Here is a 23,568-nt window from a genome sequence, read left to right as displayed (position 1 = left end):
CATTTATTTAGACATAAGCTTTTGTGGGCTAGAACCCACTTCATCAGATGTATGAAGTGGAAAATACAGGAGCAGGTATAAATACATGGAAGGATGGGAGTTGCCTTGCCAAGTGTGAGGTCAGTCTAACAAGACAATTCACTTAATAGCAGGATACCAAGGGAGGAAAGATAACTTTTGAAGTGATAATGAGACTGGTCCATTTCAGACAGTTGACAAGAAGGTGTAAATGACAGTAGGGGGAAATTAGTATTGGGGGAAAACAGGTTTAGGTTTTGTAATATACCAGATAAATTTGTTAGACTCTAAGGTGTCACAAGGACTCCCCATTGTTTTTGCTGATATAGACTAACATGGCTACCACTCTGAAACCTGTCACGATACACAAGAGAAGAGCTTTTGAGATAGGGGAAACTCTTATAAAAGTTCTGTCTGGTGAGCACTAGGCTGTCATTTGGCTCTGTGCTCCCTTTGTTGTGAGTGTGGGATTTGCTGACAGAGAGAAGGCAGTTTGGAAAGAAGAGGGATTTTGTATTGACTTCTGAAAGTTGCCGATAAAGTTTGTAGGAGTGGGTTTGAAAGGAGCAGGCAATGTATGAGCAAACTTCCTTGTGTTCATTATATTTAAGTGGATCGTGTCTAATCTCCGTGACACTGACTACATTTTATTTAATATTTTTTGAATTACTAGTGTGGAAGTGTAAAAAAGGAAAGCATTCAGCTATCTGTTGGGTTAGGTACATTTTACTCAAGTTAGGAGAACACATTGTATTGGGGGTTTGATCTCTGTAGGTTTATCATTATGTTCTTGGCCTGATGGTAGATTGTTCCATAGCTTAATGCAATCTCTACTTTCTTTCTACTTTGTTCAAGGGTTAGGCACTAATTTTTGCCTGATTTGCTTAATGGATGGTTTTGCATATTCTTCTCCTACTCACTTTTCTTTATGTAGTTACATAGATTTGCTGTTGCACATTAGGCAGCAAAATACACATTAAACTCCATTTCATCTTACCTCTGAAGAATGCTTTGTTCTAACATGGTACAGAGGTAATTTAGAGCAAAGTTTTCATTTATAAAATCTTGTTTCCAATTTCTCATTAACAGGGGCAGATCTTCAAGTGTTCCCAAGTTGTGCTCAGTGTACTTGCACATGGTTGCTTTCTGCCGCCTTTCCCTCACTCAGTCCTCGAGGCAGAGCAAGTTCAAAACCTAGCAAAAGTTAGAGCAGCTTTTGTTGTGTTTTCTTACATTGTCAGGCAGCCAAAAGTGTGTTACTTGTGAGTATGCTGCAGCCTTTGTACTACAGGAACTCATTGTGAGACCAGGGATATAATCACAACACTCTGTTAGTTACATGACAAGATTACTCCTACAGAGTCTGAGCATGCAGACCCTGAGTGTCCCTGCATGACATGAGAGACGCATCACAGTGGAAGGCTCTCTGGTGGAAGTTTCATTTTGGAGAGACAGTACCACAATACACTACGGTTTTGGCTGCACATTTCTACCCAAGAACGGCTGCTTTGGGAGGTCAGAAGCATGAAATAGCTAATTATGTCACTTTGAGTATTCCCTAGACTTGGCTACTTAATCTACCATTTTGTCCCTTTTGTGTGGCTATGGCTGCACCAAGAGGACAGAGGGGAGGCCAGGTTCTGTCCCAAGTATTGTCAAATATTATGTCTATAAACACAATAGCCTCTCAGCTATAAGTGGTAACTGGAAGGATGATCTTGTGGTTAAGACACTAAACTGTAACTCAAGAAATCTGGGTTCAGTTGCCAGTTCTGTCATGAACTTCCTATGTGCCACTGTGCAAGTTCTCTCTGCATCTTGGTTTCCCATATGTAAAATGGGGTTTATAATTGTTCTCTACTTTACGAAAGCATTGTGGAAAATAAAGTCATTAAATGGTTTGGTGTCATTTGGATACCATATCCAGTAAGTAGACAGATGGGTTTTGAATGGGTGCTCTCTCGGTTCAATTTAACGAAGATGTAATCAACAACAATTTCCTTTGGCTCTTCAGAATATGGCTAAAAAGGACCAAGAATGCTGAATGGAGGAATCCTAGGCAAGCCTTTCTTTCAGTGGGATCAGATTCACTCTGAATTACCGAACCCACCAAAGAATTACATCCTAACCTTGCATGGCAATGCTGATGAGGTATGAAGAGATTACAAATATTTCTCAATCTTTCTTTTCATTGTTTTCTTGTACCTTTTTATCTTGTCATTACTGAATAGCTAATTTTCCCAAGATTTAGTGAAATATCAGCCTTTTTTAGTGGTGACTTATTGACACAATGAGGTAGCATAAACGGGGAGTCATCTCCTGGAACTGGTGTGTGTCAGAGGGCAGACAAGCAAGGCTGCTTTTCAATGGGCAGTTATGGTTGATTCCAGCCATAAAAATGATTTACTAAGTGGGAGAACAGACTGGATCTAATTATTCACAGCTTTCAAAAACCTCAGAAGTGCAGTCTGTGCTGTGAGCATATGTGAAGAAATGTAGCACCCAGCAGTCATGGTTTCAATATGGTATATACTGTGAATATTATTCCTGGAATAGTGACTGAGGTTCCTAGAAAGCTGTGGTTTTGGGCATACTTTCCCCCTCTGCTACAAATAATGTGATATATTACATCTGGCTGTAGACTGGTCACTGATTTAATGCCATGTCCTAAAACACAAGGGGCAGGGGAAAAAATGGATGATTGCTTCAAAACCCTCTATTGAAAAACATGATTATAGAAAAGGAGCAGGCATCTATGACACATGTGGGATAATAAGGAAAAATAACAGCTCATGATAAATATTAGATTGAGTCAGGCGTCAGTAATCTATTGCAAAATATAGGTGGGATCTGGGCAACAGTGATTGGAAGCTACTTGGTTTTGCCATAAGAAGTCTAAGGTGATACCTTTATGTTGACGGGTCAGCAGCTTCAAGTCTGACAATGACTGATCCAATTTGGGATAGGTCCCTGGTAACTTCATCCACATTGGCTAGCACAGTAGGTGCCAACAGGCACTTGTGAAATTCTAGGCAAGTCATTTGGAATGTGGGAAGAAGCAACAGAAAAGGAGTCTTTGTCTTCCTGAAATGAGCTGAGAAAAACTGATTAGAAAGAACAGAGACTAATGTATTTTCCATCTCTAATTTGTAGTACCCTAGGCACCAAAGAACAAAGCAAAAACATTTACTGTGGTAGAATATAAATACCTCAGCACAATTTCCATTCTAAATATAGGAAATACAGCATCTACATTGACTTTATTATGGTAAGTCTTCCAGCCTACACCGTTGTCAGTGCAGAATGATTTATTACTATTCATTTTTCTAGTGCTTCAGAGTTTCTACTGCTTCCCTTCTGTATGCTATGAATTAAGAGATCTCAGCTGTCAAAGCCCCCCTACCCTACCGATAGTTAACCTAAATGTTCTGGTTCTTCCTTAGTCTTGGCTGCCCATTGGAATTCTGGGTTAAGCTCCATTGGGAGCAAAAACATTGTCGCAGGTGGTTTTGGGTACATGTCGTCAATCTCCCCTCCCTCTCTCCCTCCCTCCATGAAAGCAATGGCAGACAATTGTTTCGCACCTTTTCCTGGGTTACTTGTACAGACGCCATAGCACTGCAAGCATGGAGCCCGCTCAGCTCACCGCTGCTGTTGTGAGCATTGTAAACACCTCGTGCATTATCCTGCAGTATGTGCAGAACCTGGCTAAGAGATGCCAGCACGAGGACAATTGTGAAGAGGACATGGACACAGACGTTCCTGAAAGCACGGGCTGTGGCAATTGGGACATCATGGTGGCAGTGGGGCTGGTTGATATAGTGGAACGCCGATTCTGGGCCCAGCAAACAAGCACAGACTGGTGGAACCGCATAGTGTTGCAGGTATGGGATGATTCCCAGTGGCTGCGAAACTTTCGCATGCGTAAGGCCACTTTCCTTAAACTTAGTGAGTTGCTTTCTCCTGCCCTGAAGCGCAGGAATACCAAGATGAGAGCTGCCCTGACAGTTGAGAAGCAGATGGCGATAGCCCTGTGGAAGCTTGCAGTGCCTGACTTGCTACTGGTCAGTTGGGAATCAATTTGGAGTGGGCAGATCTACTGTGGAGACTGCTGTGATCCAAGTAGCCAATGCAATCACTGATGTTCTGTTATCAAGTGTAGTGACTCTGGGAAATGTGCAGGTCATACTGGATGGCTTTGCTGCAATGGGGTTCCCTATCTGTGGCGGGGCGATAGACAGAATGCATATCCTTATCTTGACACTGGACCACCTTGCCAACCAGTATGTAAACTGCAAGGGGTACTTCTCAAGCTGCAAGCACTGGTGGATCACAAGAGACGTTTCACCAACATCAACGTGGGATGACCAGGAAAGGTGCATGACGCTCGCATCTTTAGGAACTCCAGGCTGTTCGAGAAGCTGCAAGAAGGGACTTACTTCCCAGACCAGAAAATTACCGTTGGGGATGTTAAAATGCCAATAGCTATCCTGGGGGACCCAGCCTACCCCTTGCTCCCATGGCTCATGAAGCCGTACACAGGCAGCCTGGACAGTAGTAAGGAGCAGTTCAACTATAGGCTGAGCAAGTGCAGAATGGTGGTAGAATGTGCTTTTGAATGTTTAAAAGCTCGCTGGCACTGTTTGCTGACAAGACCTCAGCACAACCAACATTCCCATTGTTATTGCTGCTTGCTGTGTGCTCCATAATATCTGTGAGAGTAAGGGGGAGACGTTTATGGTGGGGTGGGAGGTTGAGGCAAATTGCCTGGTGGCTGTGATAACCTCAGGGATGGAGATGATAGGAGGAGCATAGAAACATTTGCACCTGTGGGGGGATAAAAAGGGAGAGTAAAATTTAAGATGATGCATTTCTGAGAACAAAAGGGAGACTCTTTCATAGGGAATCAAGCAAATCCCAGCAGACAGCACATGTGCTTTAGGTACAAGATGGCATTTTGCCTTCTATATTGAGTGTCTGCCGGTATGGTGACACATCACACATGGCTGGGCAACAGAATTGGGTTTCCAGGCAGCCATGGTAAGCCAATGGCTATGCGGGATTTGCTTCTAACGCCTTCATAACATGTGGGAATGGTTTCAAACTGCAGCGCCCTCCTTTCCCATAGCAAGCAATGCTGGTTGGGTTTCACATTTAAAAGGAGGGGCTGAGGTTTTCGGGTGGATGTGCAGTACACACCTCCCCCCACTCCTCTGTGTGGCTATTCTCCAGGATTATCCCTTTTAGCCAACTGCAAACAGCCCAGCATGAGCGGGGTCCTTTTACTGTTCCCTTACAAAAATTCCCCTATTTCAACCAGGTGACCATGAATGATATCACTCTCCTAAGGCTAACACTGAAAGATATAGACCAAATGCTGCTTGAATGCGACCAAAACCCAGGACCATTCGCTGCCATGCTTTGTGCTGCAATGATTCTAGACTACTTGCTACTGGCTTGGCGTGGAAAAGTGTCCTACTGTGGAGGACGAAATAAGGCAGCCCTCTCCAGAAACCTTCTGCAAAGGCTTTCAGAGTACCTCCAGGAGAGCTTCATGGAGATGTCCCTGGAGGATTCCCGCTCATCCCCAGACACGTTAACAGACTTTTCCAGTAGCTGTACTGGCTGCGAATGCATCCCAGTTCTTCAGGGCAAATCAAACATTAAACACTATTGCTTTTAAACCCTGTACTGTAGTTACAAATGTGCACTCACCAGAGGTGCCTTCTCCGACTTCGGGGTCGGGGATCCCACCTTGGGAGGGCATTGGCTCCAGGGTGATGAAAAGGTCCAGGCTGCCGGGGAGAATGTGACTAATTAGCATATGGATATAAATGTTATTAAAACAAGCCATTTGTGGAACAGTAGACTGTAGCTTGGGAAATAAAGATCCACTTTTCTACAAAGAGGTTTTTAAAGAACTTCAAAGCCGTGCAGTGCAAAGTAGATGTCATTAATGCTCAGTAAGTTGTGTGCATTTTCCATAAGGTTCTTCTAATTAAAGAAGCAGCGGCTAGGGATTCAGGACACCAACTTTCCTTCTTACGGTATTTTTGTGGTGGTTTGCGTGAACAACAATTTAGTATGTATACTTTATGGCTTTGAAATCTGAGTGAGATATGCTATAGAGCAGGGGTAGGCAACCTATGGCACGCGTGCCGAAGGTGGCACGCGAGCTGATTTTCAGTGGCACTCACACTGCCTGGGTCCTGGCCACCAGTCCGGGGGGCCCTGCATTTTAATTTCATTTTAAATGAAGCTTCTTAAACATTTAAAAAAAAACTTATTTACTTTACATACAACAATAGTTTAGTTATATATTATAGACTTGTAGAAAGAGACCTTCTAAAAACGTTAAAATGTATTACTGGCACGCGAAACCTTTAATCAGAGTGAATAAATGAAAACTCGGCACACCACTTCTGAAAGGTTGTTGACCTCTGTCATAGAGTTTAAGGCCAGAAAAAACCACCAGATCATCTAGTCTGATCTCCTGTATCACAGGCCTGGTAGCATCTGGCACCCTCACACTACACCCAACAACCAAAATTAGACCAAAGTTTACAACCCACAGGAGACTAGACTACTATGTGCTACAGGCAGACAATAGGAGGAACCAAGGTGCAGCAGTGCCTGAGGCCCCCACAATGAGAGTGAATAAATGAAGACTCGGCACACCACTTCTGAAAGGTTGCCATCCCCTGCTATAGAGCTTTACTCTATTTCTGTTTTGTCTGTCATGCTTTTTATAACCCTTAGCATTCAGATAGGGTTTGATCCTCTCACTAGATTTTCTTTGGTCCAGTTTGACTTCAGTGGAATTACTAATGATTGAATGGGTTTAAATGTCAGAGCACTTGTCTGAATTGTCTGAAAGAAGTATTGGGGCATGGGTTTGAATTATTTGCCTCAGAAGGAAGGGAAACATTTGCTGTGTTTGTAGTTGGGTGTGTTATAATTTTTTAGGAAAAATATATTGAGGCATTTAATAAAAGTTTGTTTGCCAAGAGGCTCTGCCTCCTTTTTACTTATAGATAAACAAGAACATTTTTATTTAAATAAAGAAAACATTTCCCCATCTCTCACCTTCCTTTTTATTAGAACATGCACCCCTAGGTATGGAATTAATCACAAGCTAAGTAGCACATTTTTTGGGGAGCCCCTTGATAAAGCATCAGTAGCATATCTTTAGATAACACCCAGATAATGATAGGACTTCTTGAGATATCTAGAAATGCTAGAGAACATCATTGGCTGTCTATTGTACTCAGCTGTTAAACAACTTTTAACTGTACAGAATGATTAAAAAATGTTAAGGGATGCACAACTATATGCAAGATTAGTTATTGCTTTTTTTGAGGCAGCCAAAGACCTAACAGGCGTCAGATGAGAAGAGACTACAGATACCTCATGATTCTCAAGAAATGGATTTAAAATGAAATCTTTGGTCACAAGTGAGAACCTTCAATGGTCAAAAGAAAGATGGGGATGTTGGGTCGATGAGGAAGAGGGTGGAAGAAAGACATAAAGATCATTGCCGGGTCTGTGGCCAAAACTAGGAACAACTGTGAGAAAACTATACCAAGGCCCATGTGTTGGCATCTCCACTTGGCACTGTGGTAGCTAAGATTAAACTAATCAAAATTCATTGCAATGTCAGGGAACATTTTAATCTTAATGATTAACAAATTGATTTGAACCATTCCCCACTTTTTTATTATAGATTTTCCAACTCCCCTGCTTCCAGGAATCTTTATATAATTCCATTTGCTGTTCTCTTTCAGACTGTACCACAAGAAGTTTGAACAAAATTTTAATGCTAGAGCCAGTTGATTTATGATAATGACCTTCTTGCATATTAAAGTTGAAAGCCTACTCTTGGAACATTGTTGTGCTCACCAAGCTATTAAAGATGGTGTTGGATTAGCAAAATTTAGATACAGTAATTTTGCATGGAGCCATGAAGAAAAGACCACATGTTACAGCAAAACCCAGTGAAATTTTGCTTTTCCCCTTCATTCAAAGGTTAATTCCAACCTTCTTGTTTTGCTGAAGGTAGTGCACTTGTTTTTATCTTAAGTGGAAATGAAACTCAAGCATAATGCTACTGAGGAGGTGGGGGACAAGGGAATGCAGAATGCCAAAGGGGAAATCTCAGTTACTGAACTCATTTTCATGAATATCACGTACATGAGCAGTTGGGTTCTTTACAATCAGAGAATTTAGAGGAAGGACAAGGGCCTCATTAAATACACAAGACAAATAGGAGTATTTTCCACTTAACAGCCCTAGGACTTCACTCACTCTTTTGCTGCCCATAATATAACAGGGTGTCACAGTTCAGAGCATCTGCAACTATATTTCCCCACAGTGGTCCAGCAAGGGCACCTATTTTCACGTGTCCAGGTCCTCAGTTGTTGCCTCTCTTGGATGGAGACATGCCTCCCTCTCCTTCTGGCTGGGGCAGTTTCAGGCTGCACAGTTCATTACCTACACTGTGTTTTCCCCAACAAAGATAGGCTGCCCATGCCAAACCCACTTGCTTTCTCCTTAGAGACAATTAACATGTGTAATTCCTACCTATGAGGTACCACACAGCACTTCCTGTGCAAGCCTACTTTATTCTTGCGGTAAAAAGCATTACAGAGAAAGCATATTCAAAACAATAAAAGAACCTACATGAATGCTAATAAGATTACTGGAATTAACCCCAACCCTAACATTGGCTTTGGCAGGAGCAGTCCTTCAAATCTCCACCCTAAGGGATTCCTGGAAGTTCATCACAACTTCAGCTGAGAACAAGCGCGGAGTCTTTTGGGGTCTTAGTAGGCCCAGTCCTTCCAACTGTACCCTCAGGATTGGGGCCCTCCATGGACCAGGGATCCTGCCCATTTGCTAGATTAGGAAGAAGGCTCTGCGCCTGTTTAAAATGGCTATTCAAAAACCCTTTCATTGTTGGTCTCTGGAGAATCGAATTTGAACTAGTATATGGAGACCTCACAAGGGGGCAGCTTCTCTCAAAACGTTACAGCGTAAGTGAATTTGCCTATTCATCCCCTCTTGTTCTCCTATTGCTCCTTCCTGTGGAAGGAGACCTACAATTCCACAATAACACATACATAGTTGTATTTTTAATACAATGTATCCCAAAGTTATTAACCTTAATTCAATAAGGTATTACTTAATTCAGTAAACTTTATCTCAGTTCCATAAGATATGGTTCAGGATATTACAGAATATTGTCAGCCTGTCACACAGGTTCCCATAAAAATTCTCTCCTCCCCCCCCCCATCCCTTAACCTATAATACATTCCGTATACTGGTCATAGGACGTATGTGCATGTGCTCACACGACTCGGTTCAGCAAAACACTTAAGCCCTTGTTCAAATCCCTTGGACTTCACATGGTTAAGTATAGTGCTGAATCAGGACCATGGGGTGGGACACAAGAATCTAGTAACTTGTTCTCCCACTTAAATAAAAATGCTTTCCCATAACCAACACCATTTTGGCAAACAAACTTATATTGGAAAAGCCTATACTTTGTAACAAAAAATATGCTGAGTATATTTATAGTTTAGCTGTGTTAAATTTATGTAATTTTATATGGAGGAAGGAATAGGGACAGAGGACCTATTAATATGTCAGAGGTTCTTTTGGGTTTTTGAACACTTCATGTACTTGGTATTATTCCTTAATTAAAAAATGGGCTCCCAGAAACATTTTTTGTGAGCCTCTGAGGGCTGGCATGTTTTTTAGGATCATTTAACAGTATTCAGAGAAGAGGATGAACTCCAGTTGAAGGCAGAATTTAATGTCTGCCTCCCCCCATGCCACCTCAGGTTCATCACTAACTTGACTGGAGAGCTTGTGAAGGCTCAGCGCCAGCTGCAGTGAGAAAAAACAGGGCCTGGGCGCATGCCTTGCTGATCAGGATGGAGTTGAGATACCAATAGCTTTATACTGGACGATGAGAACGTTCACTGGCAAACATTGTGCTAAATTTTGAGACTATAAAAATGAGGTGGCAATGGCTTTGTCAGGCTAAGTCCAGAGAAGATCTTGCTGAGGGGAGAACACTAATAAATTATAGGTCCTATTTAGGCAGGGTGAATTGAGCGGACAATAAAGAACATAATGTTATTTCAACTTTAACTTCCTGTTATTAATATAGGGCATGATTTTACAAAAGCACACAATGTTGGCCTAACTCTGCTTCCAAAGAAGTCAATGGGTGTTTTATCATTAGCTTCAAAGGGAACAAATCTTTTGAATTTGCTTTTGAATATCATACTTAGTTTGAATTGTGCAGGGGACTTAAAACAAAGTTTATATAGGGGTTTCATCTTTAAAACATACTTAAATATGAAATATGCATGGCTTCTGCAGCTCCTATTGAAATCACGGGATAGTAGTAGTAATAAGCCCAGCTGTTTGTGGGGGAGTGAAAGTTGTTGGTATTCCACACTTATCAAGATCACAACATTCACTGGCGCATGTATTTGTTATCCCTGTTTTTATTAATAGGAAAACAGAGGCAGAATGCTTAAGTGTTTTGGCCACAGTTGCAGACCCAGGACTAGGTAGTTCCTGAGTCTTGAGCTCAGACTATGCCTTTTTGTCAAATAACTAATATAAGTTGATTTTCAAAAGCAGACTTTTTTTTTCCTGTGGGGGACACCTCAGCTGGTCCCTTAACAGAACTTAAATTGCCATCTGCCTACCTTTTTGCCCCGTTGACTGTGGGCTGCTCCTCACCCACTCAGAAATGCACCATGCACACAGCAGGATAAAATCTGCCATTAGATCCACGTAACGCTGCTGTTTGTAGCTTTTCCAATGTGTGATTTGAATAGTCCCATGGTTCCCCTCAAAAAAAGATTGTTTTTTGGAGTGATTACATTTTATTTCTTCTATTTTTGTAACTACTTCTTGGGCCTACTTATCCTATGTGCAGCAAAGAAGATTATTTCTTTTTTTATTTTTCCATTGGCAGTCAGTTTGGCCTTCTCTGGACCTATTTAAATTTGTTCACACACCCAATGGAGGTGAAGGGGAGATGAAAAATATTGTTTGATTAGTCTGTAAATGTTTCTTTTTTGCTTAAAATTCCTCTTGGTATCTTGCCTTTGTAAATAGAGCAGTTATTTTCAGTCCAAAACTACTCTTTACGATCATGCTGCCCTGCATGTGAGAAACTAGAAGAGGTGCGTCTCTCTGAGGAAATTCACAGCTCAGGCCAGAAGAGACCGTTAGATCATCCAGTCTGACCTCCTGTATAACATAGGCCATAGAATTTCACCCAGTTATTGAAACCAATAAATTGAGTTTGACAAAAGCATATCTTAAATTAAGAAGCATAAGCATAAATGAAAGAGTTGGAAGGAATTGTTGCATCCTCTGTTGTGGCATTCTGACGCATGCAGTGTTGTAGCTAATGGTGAAGAAGATTCCAGGTAGACTAATGATAGTCTACTCTAATGCATTTAATGTCCTGATCGTATGATGGGATGAAGGGGGCATAGTACAAAGAAACTAGAGACCTCATCAGCTTCTTCTGCCACCGTTTTTAATAAAAAAATAAATAATATAACTCCAGCCCTGGTATAACTTTGATTTTAATAATAAAGTAATAATAATAAATAATAAAAATAATTGATATATAAAATTAATACCTCACTTTTACATAGCACTTTCTATCCATAGATCTTAAAACACATTTCAAAAGAGATAAGTAGCATCACCCCCATTTTACAGATGGGGAAACTAAGCCACAGTAAGATGAAGTGACTTGCCCAGGGACACCCAGCATATCGGTGGCAGAGCCATGAATTGAGCCTATGGTCTCCTGAGTTCCAATTCAGTATCCTATCTTCTAATAGGCCACATTATGGTTTAAGAAAATTTTGCTTTGTGAAATTTAAAAATTATTGTAATTTTCATGAAGTTTTCCTCAGCACTCTTCTCATTTTGACACTTGTCTTTATTTTTTTATTTTGCTTTAAGAAAAAAAATCATTGTGCGATTAAGGACCAAGACAATGCTCAAGGTGGCCAACTAGTTCTTATTTGGTATGAAGAACATTTTTGTGATTAAGCACTGGTTTGGGACTAAGGAGACCTAGGTTCTATCTTCTGCTTGGCCACAACTTACTGTGTGACCTTAAGCAAGCTATGTAGTCTATCTGTGTCCCTGTTCCCCATCTTTAAATTGGAGCCAGAATAAAACTTCCTTTCTTCTACCCTTTGGCTGTCATGGCTGTATAGAAGTCTTCAGGGCAGGGACACTGTTACTATGTTTATCTAAGATTAAGACTATGTTTATCTACGTTAGGACAGTGGGGCCCTGATCTTACATGAGCCCTGTAAATACTACTGTTATTATTTTAACAAAACCCATCTTCTAACAAAATGTATGACATTCTATACAATTAGAGTATGACCCATCCCAGGAACTGTTCGAAACCTGCTGCCCACACTCTCTCCCCCACCACTGAAATCGACTGGCTTGACCCATTGGGAGGTGAGCAGGAGGATGCTGGAGGGGAATTCTCCCCTGAAAGCCAGAATCTTTTTGTGACTCAGGACTCTGACGATGGCCAGCTGGAAAGCCAGCCCTCTTCCTGCCCTGCAACAATGAAGTCTGATTCCTGTCCTGCATCAGCTAAAGCCAAGTTGCACTCAGAAACTCAGGCCAAGCCTGAAGTCAGATCCTCTGGAGTGAACTTTGGCATGCAAATAACTGTCTTTATCATGTATTATTATGGTTGGCAGATGTGAGCTAGGAGTCTGCACCTCCCTCCCACCCCACCCCTTTTGCTGCTTCAAAATGGCACCGCCAGCATGGTGCAATCACACTCTGCCCTCCTCCCATGGCAAATTCAATTTTTAAAAAAGCATTCATTTGTGCAAAATTCAACAGTATATTGAGACAGTGCTTACAGGAAAATAAAATTGGTTAGCTTTTGTCAGGGCCGGCTCTACCATTTTTGCTGCCCCAAGCGCGCTCTCCTCCCCCCCCCCCCCCAAAAAAAGCTCTCCGGACAGTGCTGCCCCAAGAATGGACGGAATGCCGCCCCTTAGTATGTGCCGCCCCAGGCACGTGCTTCCTCTGCTGGTGCCTGGAGCCGGCCCTGGTTTTTGTAATTTACATGAGGTTTAAGTACACATTCCAACCCCAGTCAAGACACAAACAATACTCTTCCCTGCTGAAGAACAAATGCCCTGTAACATGCATTGTAGCTGATAATCATTTTAGGACACTATCTATTTTTCTCTACACTTTCTCCTGGTCTGCAAGGGAGATAAAGCAGAACTTAAGACTGAGAAATTGCTTGATATTTTTGTTTTGTTTTGCACATTGTACAGAATAGCCACATGCCCATGCTCCACCAGGATAGTTTGCAAGCCCTTTCCATTCCTGGAGAGCCTCTGGGGGAACCATCCCAGTGAATAACTTCACAGCATATAGCACTGGTCTGCCCTTTGCCTTTTTGAATACACTCATTCTCTCCTCCTAGTCATCCATCTCAGTGTAACATCATCAAGTCAGGGCAGTTTAAAGTGGATAACATAGGAACAGCCCTACTGGGTTAGACCAATTGCCAGGTGCCCCAGAGGGAATGAACAGAACAGGTAATCATCTAGTGATTCATTTCCTGTTGCTCATTCCCAGCTTCTAGCAAACAGAGAGCTAGGAACACCATCCCTGCCCATCCTTGCTAATAGCCATTGGTGAACCTATCCTTCATGAATTTATGTAGTTCTTTTTTGAACCCTGTTAGTCTTGGCCTTCACAACATCATCTGTCAAAGAGCTCCATAGGGTGACTGTGCATTGTATGAAGAAATACTTCCTTTTGTTTGTTTTAAACCTGCTGTCTATTAATTTAATTTGGTGACCCCTAGTTCTTGTGTTATGAGAAGGAATAAATAACACTTCCTTATTTATTTTCTTAACAATAGTCATGATTTTCTAGTCCTCTATCATATCCCTCCTTAGTCTTTTCCAAGCTGAAAAGTCCCAGTCTTCATACGGCAGCTGTTCCATTCCCCTACTCACTTTTGTTGCCCTTTTCCGAACCTTTTCCAATTCTAATATCTTTTTTGACATGGGTGACCACATCTGCACGCAGTATTCAAGATGTGGGCGTACCATGGATTTATATTGAGGCAATATATTTTATCTTTTTATCCCTTACTTAATGATTCCCAACATTCTGTTCACTTTTTTTGACTGCCCCTGCACACCGAGTGGATGTTTTCAGAGAACTATCCACAATGACTCCAAGCAGGGGCGGCTCTAGGCACCAGCAAAGCAGGCACGTGCTTGGGGCAGCCCATTTGCAGGGGCGGCAGGGATCCAGCATGGGAGCTGAGAACCAACAGGGGGCCCTGGGAGTTGTAGTTCCTTGGTTAGCTCCCTGCCTATAGAGCCAGCCCTGGAGCAGGGAAAGAACTACATTTCCCAGCATTCCCTTGGCCACTACCAACAGGAAAGAACGGGGAGGGAGTGAGATAGCTGAGACCTCATGCTGCAGCCTGCCGTGAATGGAGAGCTGCCCTGTGAGTAGGGATACATATTTTAAAACTAAAAAAATAGGACACTCCACAGGGAGGGAGGGTAGCCCCACCCTGCCCCCATCCACTCCCTCCGACAGCCCCCCACAGAAACCCCAACCCATCCAACCCGCCCTGCTCCCTGTCCCCTGATCACCCCTGCCCCTAACTGCCCCCAGGCCCCCATCTAAGCCTCCCTTCTCCTGTCCCCAACTGCCCCCTCCTGAGACCCCCCCCCAACTTCCGCCCTAGGACCCCACCCCCTACCTGTCCCCTGACAAACCCCCGGGAGTCCCATGCCTATCCAACCGCTGCCTGTCTCCTGACTGCCACCCCAAACCCCTGACCCATCTAACCCCCCCTTCTCCCTGCCCCTGACGGCCCCCCCCCGAACCTCCAACCTCCCAGCCCCCTTACCGTGCCACTCAGACCAGCGTGTCTGGCTCCACACAGTGCCAGACACACTGCTGCATACATGCTGCCATGCTCCCCCCACAGAGCCACAGCCCCTCCCCCCCCCAGCACCTGCCTTCCAGATTTGAACACCTCAAAATTCAGGAGTGCTCAAGCTCAGTTTGGGCAGCTTCATTTCTCCCAAATCAAATATACTGATCCACTGTAACTTGCTGTAGAAAAAGTAGGATAAAATTGAGCAAGAAATGCTTCCCAGTGGTTATTAGGATTGGAATTGCTATTTTCAACAGCCATTGCCTTGTTTGTTTGTTTGTTTGTGTAAAAGGAAGACCGTGATATTGCACTGGCAAATTCCCCATAGAAAGAAAGAGTGGAACAAAAGAATAATAAAGGCACCTCAACTTTTCCTCATTTATGTAGGACAGTCTTATAATATGCATCCAGATATCCTCCAATCACACAAGCTGAAAATTATTCCACTTTACTGCAGTTCTGTAACTATATGGGAACTAATCCTGTTTGTGTTCTGTGCACATCTAAAATTCCTGCTGAATGACTTGCCGTGGGAGCGAGTTACCAGTGACCCAGGGCTGCTGCGGAAGGAGGGTGCAGGTGGGGGTGGGGGAGAGAGCCCAAGGCTGGGGCGGCAGGAGGTGTGTGTGGGGGGCAATGGTGGGGAGGAATGAGGGAGCCCAGAGCTGGGGCGGCAGGGGGTGTGAGTGGCGGGGGAGAGCCCAGGGCTGGGGCAGCAGGGGCGTGCGGTGAGGAGCCCAGGGCTGGGATGGGGGTGCAGCCAAAAATTTTTTTGCTTGGGATGGCAAAAAACCTAGAGCCGGCCCTGACTCCAAGATCTTTCTTGAGTGGTAACAGCTAACTTAGACCCCCATCATTTTATATGCATAGTTGGGATGTAGAGAGGATTACTATCCAGCTTGCTGTCTAGGTCCCCCATAACTCTCCCTTTACACCTCTGAAACCATCGTGGCACCTCCAGCGCATAAACCAAACTGCAAAAAACAAACCTGGAACATAGCTCCAACCACCCTATCTCATCTGTAGCACTTTGAAAGCAAGCAAAAATGACTGAAATCCAAATACAGCTAGCATATGCAGACCACTTACCATCTCTTGAATTTGTAAGGGTTTTTTTTGTTTGTTTGTTTTTGTTTTTTGCTATCACGACTTATCTGGGATGTGAACAGTAAATGACTGTTCTTTTCCCTACTCCCACAGCACTTGCAACAGCCAGACCATCAAGGATAGGGTCTCTGTACTGCTGACAGGTTGGCCAACCTGAAGGGCAGAAAAAAGAAGACTTGGGACGAGACATTTGCAGAACTCATGACAGAGTTACTGTAGAAAACCAGGCTGGCTGAGAGGCTGGATATGAGGACCCTGAGGGAGAAAGAAAAGCAGCTCAGGGAAGTGGCCAAGGACAGGGTCACAGTGGCCAGAGAAAGTGTGGCGGTGGCCAACAACAGCATCACCATGGCAAAGGAGAGCATGGAAAAAGACAGAGATGTGAAGGCAACTCATGAACACTGTCCTGAGCCAAAATGCCCTCCTGCAAAATATTACTTACTAGGTCAGCAGGCCCTGCAGTCCCATAATTTGTTTGTTAAATGTATTTCCAGATACAAACACATTTTTCCATTGATTTTATTAAAACTTTATTGGGTTTTTATTGCTCTCTCATAATAAATCTATTTATAACACATCCATTATGGGTCATCATGGCATTTAACACAGAAAATCCTTTAAATAAAGCTGAAATAATTGATAGGGTTTTACAATTGCACATAAGGAACATTAAACTTTAACCAGCCACACACCATACCTCTGTGCTCATAACACTCCCTCTACCAAGGTTAACGTGTTCAGGCATGGAACTCAAAATATGAACAATAAGCATCCCTGATAGCATTCCCCCTTGTATTTGTGCTCTCAATGGGATGCCTTGCTGGCTGCTTGAACCTCCGAGCAAGACTCTGCAGCCTCCTACCCATCAGTGAGGCTTTCCCCTTTGCTCTCACAGACATTGTGAAAAACACATGCAGTTTTAATGCCTGGAATGTGTTTTTTTTTTTTCTGGCGCTTCCAACCTAGTCCATAAACAGTGCCAGTCTCCTTTCAAACAGCCAAATGAACACTTGACTACCATTCTGCAACCATTGAGGTGACAGTTAAAATGTTAAGAACATAAGTAATGGCTATGCAGGATAAGACAAATGGTCTATCTAGCCCCGTATCCTGTCTTCCAACAGTGGCTAGTGCCAGAGGCTTCAAAGGGAATGAACAGGGCAATTGTCAAATTATCCATTCCCTATTGTCTAGTCCCAGCTTCTGGCAGTCAGAGGTTTAGGAAGACCTTGAGCATGTGACGAAGTACTTTCTATTTTCCTCAGTAGGATTTGACTTCCAATTTTTAAAGGATGTCTTTTTGTCTCTCACTTCCTCTTTTACTTAGCTGTTTAGCCATGCTGCATTTTTTGGTCCTTTTTACTGTTTTTTTTTAAATTTGGGGTACACATTTAGTTTGAGTCTTTATTAGGATGATTTAAAAATATTTCCATGCAGTTTGCAGGCATTTCACTCTTGTAACTTTTCTTTTCATTTCCATTTAACTAGCTTTCTTATTTTTGTGTAATTTACTTCTTGGACCTGATCCTGTGCTCCACTTAGGACTAAATCAAGCATTGTCTCTGCCTTTTGGGGTTCCAGGATTATCTGCTTCAAGAAGCAGTCATTAATGTCTAGAAATTTTATCAGCATCCTGTCCTGAGGTGACATATACCCAGTCAATATGGGGATAGTTGAAATCCCCCATTATTTTCTGTTTCTGTAGCCTCTGATGTCCCCCTCAGCATTTCACGGTCACCATCACCATCCTGGTCAGTGGTACATTCCTACTGCTATACTCTTGTTATTCAAGCATGGAATTTCTAACCATATTCTATAGCACAGTTTGGTTCATTTAAGATTTTTACTATATTTGACTCTATACTTTCTTTCACATGTATTGCCACTTCCCCACCACCACAACCTATTTTCATTCCTCTCTCTCTCTCTCTCTCTCTCTCTCTCTCTCTCTCTCTATATATATATATATATATAGTATCCAGTTATTACTGTGTCCCGCTGCTTATCATTGTTCCTCCAATTTTATGTGATGCCTATTATATCAATATCATCATTTAATACCAGGCACTCAAGTTCACACATCTGACTTTTATATAGCTGACCAAAAGTCTGGAGTCTGGAGGCGGATTTCTCTTTATACATACTGTAATGAGTAATCTCTTTGTAATGTTGCCTAGTGCGCTTTAACATAGTACTGTTTCAAACAGCACTATGTTAAAGTGCACTAGGACAGTGGTTCTCAGCCTTTCTAGATTACTGTATCCCTTTCAGCAGTCTGATTTATCTTGTGCACCCCAAATTTCACCTCACTTAAAAATGACTTGCTTACAAACTCCGACATAAAAATACAAAAGCCTCACAGCAAACTGTTACTGAAAAATTGCTTACTTTCTCATTTTTACCATATTATAAAATAAATGAATTGGAATATAAATATTGTACTTGCATTTCAGTGTATAGTAAGTATATAGAGAGCTATAAACAAGTCATTGTCTGTATGAAATCTTAGTTTGCGCTGACTTTGCTAGTGTTTTTTATGTAGCCTGTTGTAAAACTAGGCAAGTATTTAGTTGAGTTGATGTACCCCTGGAAGACCTCTGGCATACCCCAAGGGGAACACATACCCCGGGTGGAGAACCACTGCACTAGGGAATTTTTACTGCATACCATCTGGTTTGCACAGACCAATTAATGTGCAACATGTTAGTGTGCTTTGGAAATCACATCCCCATAGTCTGTTACTGCTGCATGAGACAAGCCCTGAGATACAAGTAACCATTTCTGGTGGTTTTCTGATGTTTATTGGATAGGCACTAGTTTCACTTTCTTTGTACTGGGGGTTTTTCATCTGTGTCTATCAGTTAAAACCGAAAATCGGAAGCCCTAAAAACACTTCCACTTTAATTGCAATTATATATGAGTGCAGCTCAGGCCTATGTGTATCAATATACTATATCTGGCTTTGAGAAAAGGAAATCAGAAGATTCAAAGTGGAAGGCCATCCACATACTGCTAACTCTGCAGAGCATAACTCATCACAGCCTCACATCACCTATGATCTCACTTATCTCACTTATAACATCTGTATCCAGGTAATATTTGAGTGTTTGCATTGCTGTTAATTGATTTTATTTATTCTGCACCCAAAACAGTGCACTTGGCTCTTTAGTATTCAACAGGATCCATGATGAGCTGTCTTAAACCAGAGAGCCCTTGGGTAGAGAAAAAGCAATAGCTGAGTACTACGCTCTGGAATCTTTCTGAGAGAAAGGAGTGAAGCCACAGCAGAACAGTACCCTGTCAAGAGCCCATAGATGAATAAAATAATTGATTGTGAGTTATTCTGCTCTTTGAAAAAAGCATGGGCGTCTTACTGTTTGTTATTCACCAATGAGAAGATGAGTCATGGATAACAATATAGTATCTTTTCCCAGGTCTGAAACTAAACCAATAGGGATCTGCAAAACTCAGCGGGGCATGGATTGATCCATAATTACTAACATTTTCCCTCCTCCCCACTCTCCCAAAGGTTAATAGTAAGGCTGTGTTAGTAAGAAAGAAACACAAGTTACACTGACTGAGGCATATGGGATTTAAATAGATGGCATCCCATATTACTCAAAAACACTGAACATGCCAGAGGTCGTGTGCAAGTTCAGTGAGCATTTCTTAAAAAATTTCTGCCCCATGGAAATTTTTAAAAATGGAACTTTGATTTTGAAATTGACAAATTCTGTTTTTGAAATTTTCTGATTTGCAAAACTATTCCCTCCTCTCAACCTCACCATGCAACTCAATTAAATTGGCTGGTAGTTTCTGGGATTGCTGAAGGAAAAGCTTCAAATATGAAACAATGCTCAAGGTAGCTGTCTTTGGCTTTAGCAAATTTGAAACATCATCCTTTATGACAGACGTTTAAAAGGCATCTTAATACTAAAAGCAAAAAATGATCGTCATTGGCTGTTGTGCCCTTTAAGGTTAATCAGGTTCATATCAATATTCATAATATTGATCAGCTGGGAACTAGCTGGGTTGGGTTAATTTGTGGGCTTTGCTGGGAGGAAGCTGTGTGGATTGTATACAAGGCTGAGAGAGGTTAGGTGGTAAGAGAAGAGCTACAAGGTGCATGTGAGAGGGAAGGGGGGAGGGGCGCACAACAGGAGCCTGACTGCCCGCCCAGCCACGCTGGAGCTGGAGCTGAGGTAGAGCAGACCCTGAAAGTCAGATGGCTGTGCCTGGTGGGAAGCAGGTGCCCATTGTGTGTTGACTAAGTTTGGACTCTGAGAGAGGAAGAAGCCTGAAAGTCCCCAAAAAAGGACTGAGCATTGAGCCCACGATTGATGGGAAACTATTTTGGCTTACGCTGAATATGAAGATTGTTTTGTTGGTCTCTTTGCTTACACCTCCATCCCTTCGCCCCCAAACAGGACAGAGTTGAATTTGACTTGGCCAGACGGTCAAATCAACAGAACAGTCTACCTGAGCCAAAGAGGGAAACAGAGCAGAGTTGTTCTAATGTCAGGTCTTGCTGGGAGGGGGCATTCAGGTGGTGTGGTGATTTCCCCCAAGACAGACACACACACTTATCTTCTGTCTCTAATTAATAGAGTTCCTAAATACTTGTGGGGGAAAAATTGTACTTTAACCACTATTCTTATATATCTTGAAGCATCATGTTGATTCACCATCAGTAACGGGGAAAAGCCAGTGTAAAAGAGCTGGGTCTTAAGGACGGAAGGGGGAACAAAATAATCATATCTTCCCCTCACCCTCTTGCCCCCTCACTCTCTGTCTGTCTCCCAAGCTCATGTTCCTCAGTAATCTCCATGTTTGCTCTGAATCATGCAGGAAAGGAAGGAATTGACTGGTGGATGTGTATAGTTATGGATCCACTGGCAATACCCTTGCCCTACCCCAAAGTCCCCTTTACTTGGGACTGCAGTTGAAACCCCCTGTGAAGTCTTGCCTTCTTGCTCCATGGAACTTCTTCCAAGCTCTTCCATTGCCCTTACTTGAGCTGGAAGATCTGGCTCCAAGTACCTTTGTTGGTGGGAGGAGGGCTGGCAAATGTAAGCTGACCCAATTAAGCAAAGACATTGAGTCCTCTGGCAAGAAATTGGTAAGGAATAAGTTTTAGGGTTCACACAGCTCTAATTACTGCCACATGGCCAGATTACGTGCAGAACAGCAAAACAAAAAGGGAAAGTAAGTGAAAACAAAACTACAGCAGTGTGGTGGTGATCTCTGTTGGGCCAGGCACTGCATCAATGTCACAGCAAGAGCTTTTTTTAGTGCTTCCCTTCCCCCAGTTAGTCTTCAGCTTATTGTAGAACAGACTGTGAAGGAGACTTTACTAACCACAATTACTATAAAATCAGCAAGCTGACAAAACAGCTTACCTAGAAAATTAACTATCTCTGAATATTAGAGCTGAATTCTGAAGTGCAGGGTGTCTTTGGAAAATGTCCAAACTTGAAATGGCTACAAGACATTAGCGATGCTCAGAGACCCAGCTACAGTGCTTCTCAGCTTGGTGGCTTAAATCCATTAGACATGCTTAGACATCTGCTTGTTTTAATAACCCTTTCACCCTTTTTCATGAGGCTTGAAGTCCATTAGTAATGGTCAAAATGAGGATTAAGAAACCCATTCCACATCTGCTATTCCAGACAGCTGAAAAATGAACTTGCAGATAAGTTCTTCACTCTTTCCTAAATAAATCTGTTAAACAAATCAGAATCTGAATGATAAAATGTTTATGGATTGGTGCCCTTTGTCAGTCAGATGAAATATAATTATTTTATGTATATATTTGTCTACATAGTCACTGTACTGCCAATGTCTAACTCATTGGCTTGTAAAAAACACTTGGTCACATTTTTCAAGAATGCGCTAAATTAACTGTCATTTCTTCCTGTCTAGATCTCCAAATTCAAATGATCCATATTTTTCATCATGATAATAAAATTCTGTGGCACCATACTCCTTTTAATCTTGCTCAGATGGTGCATAAAAGTTATCAGGAACTTTGCACTGCCAAATATTGTAATGTCTCCTCATTGGCAGATCCAGCATTGTGGAAATGTGTAGTCCAAGTAAACTACCAGAATTAGATGACCATAAGCAATTTAGGTAAGGTTTTCAGTTCCCAGCCAAACCTAATTATCTATCCTGATGAGTCACAAAGGTGAAATTAATGGATGTTACTGAGTCAATTAACTTGGAAGGATAAACAAATTAGGTCAGGAATCACAATCTTCTCTGAAGTTGCTACGTTGACTGAATTGCAGCAACAATGAATACTCATATGCTGCAAAGATTCTGTGTTTTTTGGCAATGCAGACATCAACATACAGTTGCAAATGTGTGCACAAGTTGACTTCTATAAATAGAAAACTTAAGCTATTGAAATATACAAGGTTGAAAGTCTTTCATATTTGCTGTCAAGTGTGCCAGTCTTTCGTTAAATGCAAGGATTTACCCAGATACAAATAGTAGGGGTATCAACTACAAAGAGACATTCACCATTATGGTGATGATAGCTAAATCTGTGGTGACTACAATAGGAGACAGAGTTGGATTCTGATCTCCATTGCAGCGCTCTGGCACAGGTGTAACTCCATTGACTTGAGTGGAATTATTCCTGATTTACAAGAGCAAATGGAAGTGTGAACAGAATCAGGTCCATTTACCATTCTTTTTGGCATCCACTAATATCTTTCTTTCTCTGAGAGTGTCGTTACATATTTTATTTTATTTCAGTCTCTGATTGCTTTCCTTGTGATCCAGGATTTCTTTGCGTTTCCCCATGGCTCTTTCTTTACATTGCTCCTCTCTGTCCAGTTTACTGCTGTCAGATTTACTTTAAGGTAATTAAAGTAGAAAAGGTAATTGGGCTACTCAGAAGACTTTTCATTACCAGGGAATAGGTTCACTCGATGCTCCTTTTACAGGGAGATTTTTCAAGACTTTCTTACATGTTCATGTCTAATAGGCTTAGAAGTCATTACTATATTTCTATCTGACAGTTCCTGGTTTGGATGGGTACTTTCACATGACTAATCACTTAATTGTGAACCCTCCTGCTTGTTCAATAATAAGTCTACTTGAAAAACTCTTAGTAGTAGGATTTAGCTTTTCATATCTATCATCTCCTTACATTATATAGACTCCCTTTTCTGAACTTTCAGGAACCTCTCACTTCAGGAATGCCTCCAGGTTGGAAAATGGGTTAATATTTACTCCATAACTTTGCTGTGACGATAATGATCCATTAAGAGTCCGGAACAGTGGAGTGATATGAAATAATTTAGAGAGGTGTTTGACATGTTTCCAAGTAGGTAGTAAATAATAATTCTTCAAGAGTGTGTTAGTGTGTATCCTATAGTAGAAGTGCATATTTGTTATGTGCATGTGATTGGAATATTTTGTACTGCCAT

Source organism: Chrysemys picta, chromosome 2 (assembly GCF_011386835.1).
Source record: "Chrysemys picta bellii isolate R12L10 chromosome 2, ASM1138683v2, whole genome shotgun sequence".
Classification (NCBI taxonomy): domain Eukaryota; kingdom Metazoa; phylum Chordata; order Testudines; family Emydidae; genus Chrysemys; species Chrysemys picta.
Note: the sequence above shows the minus strand (reverse complement) of the source record.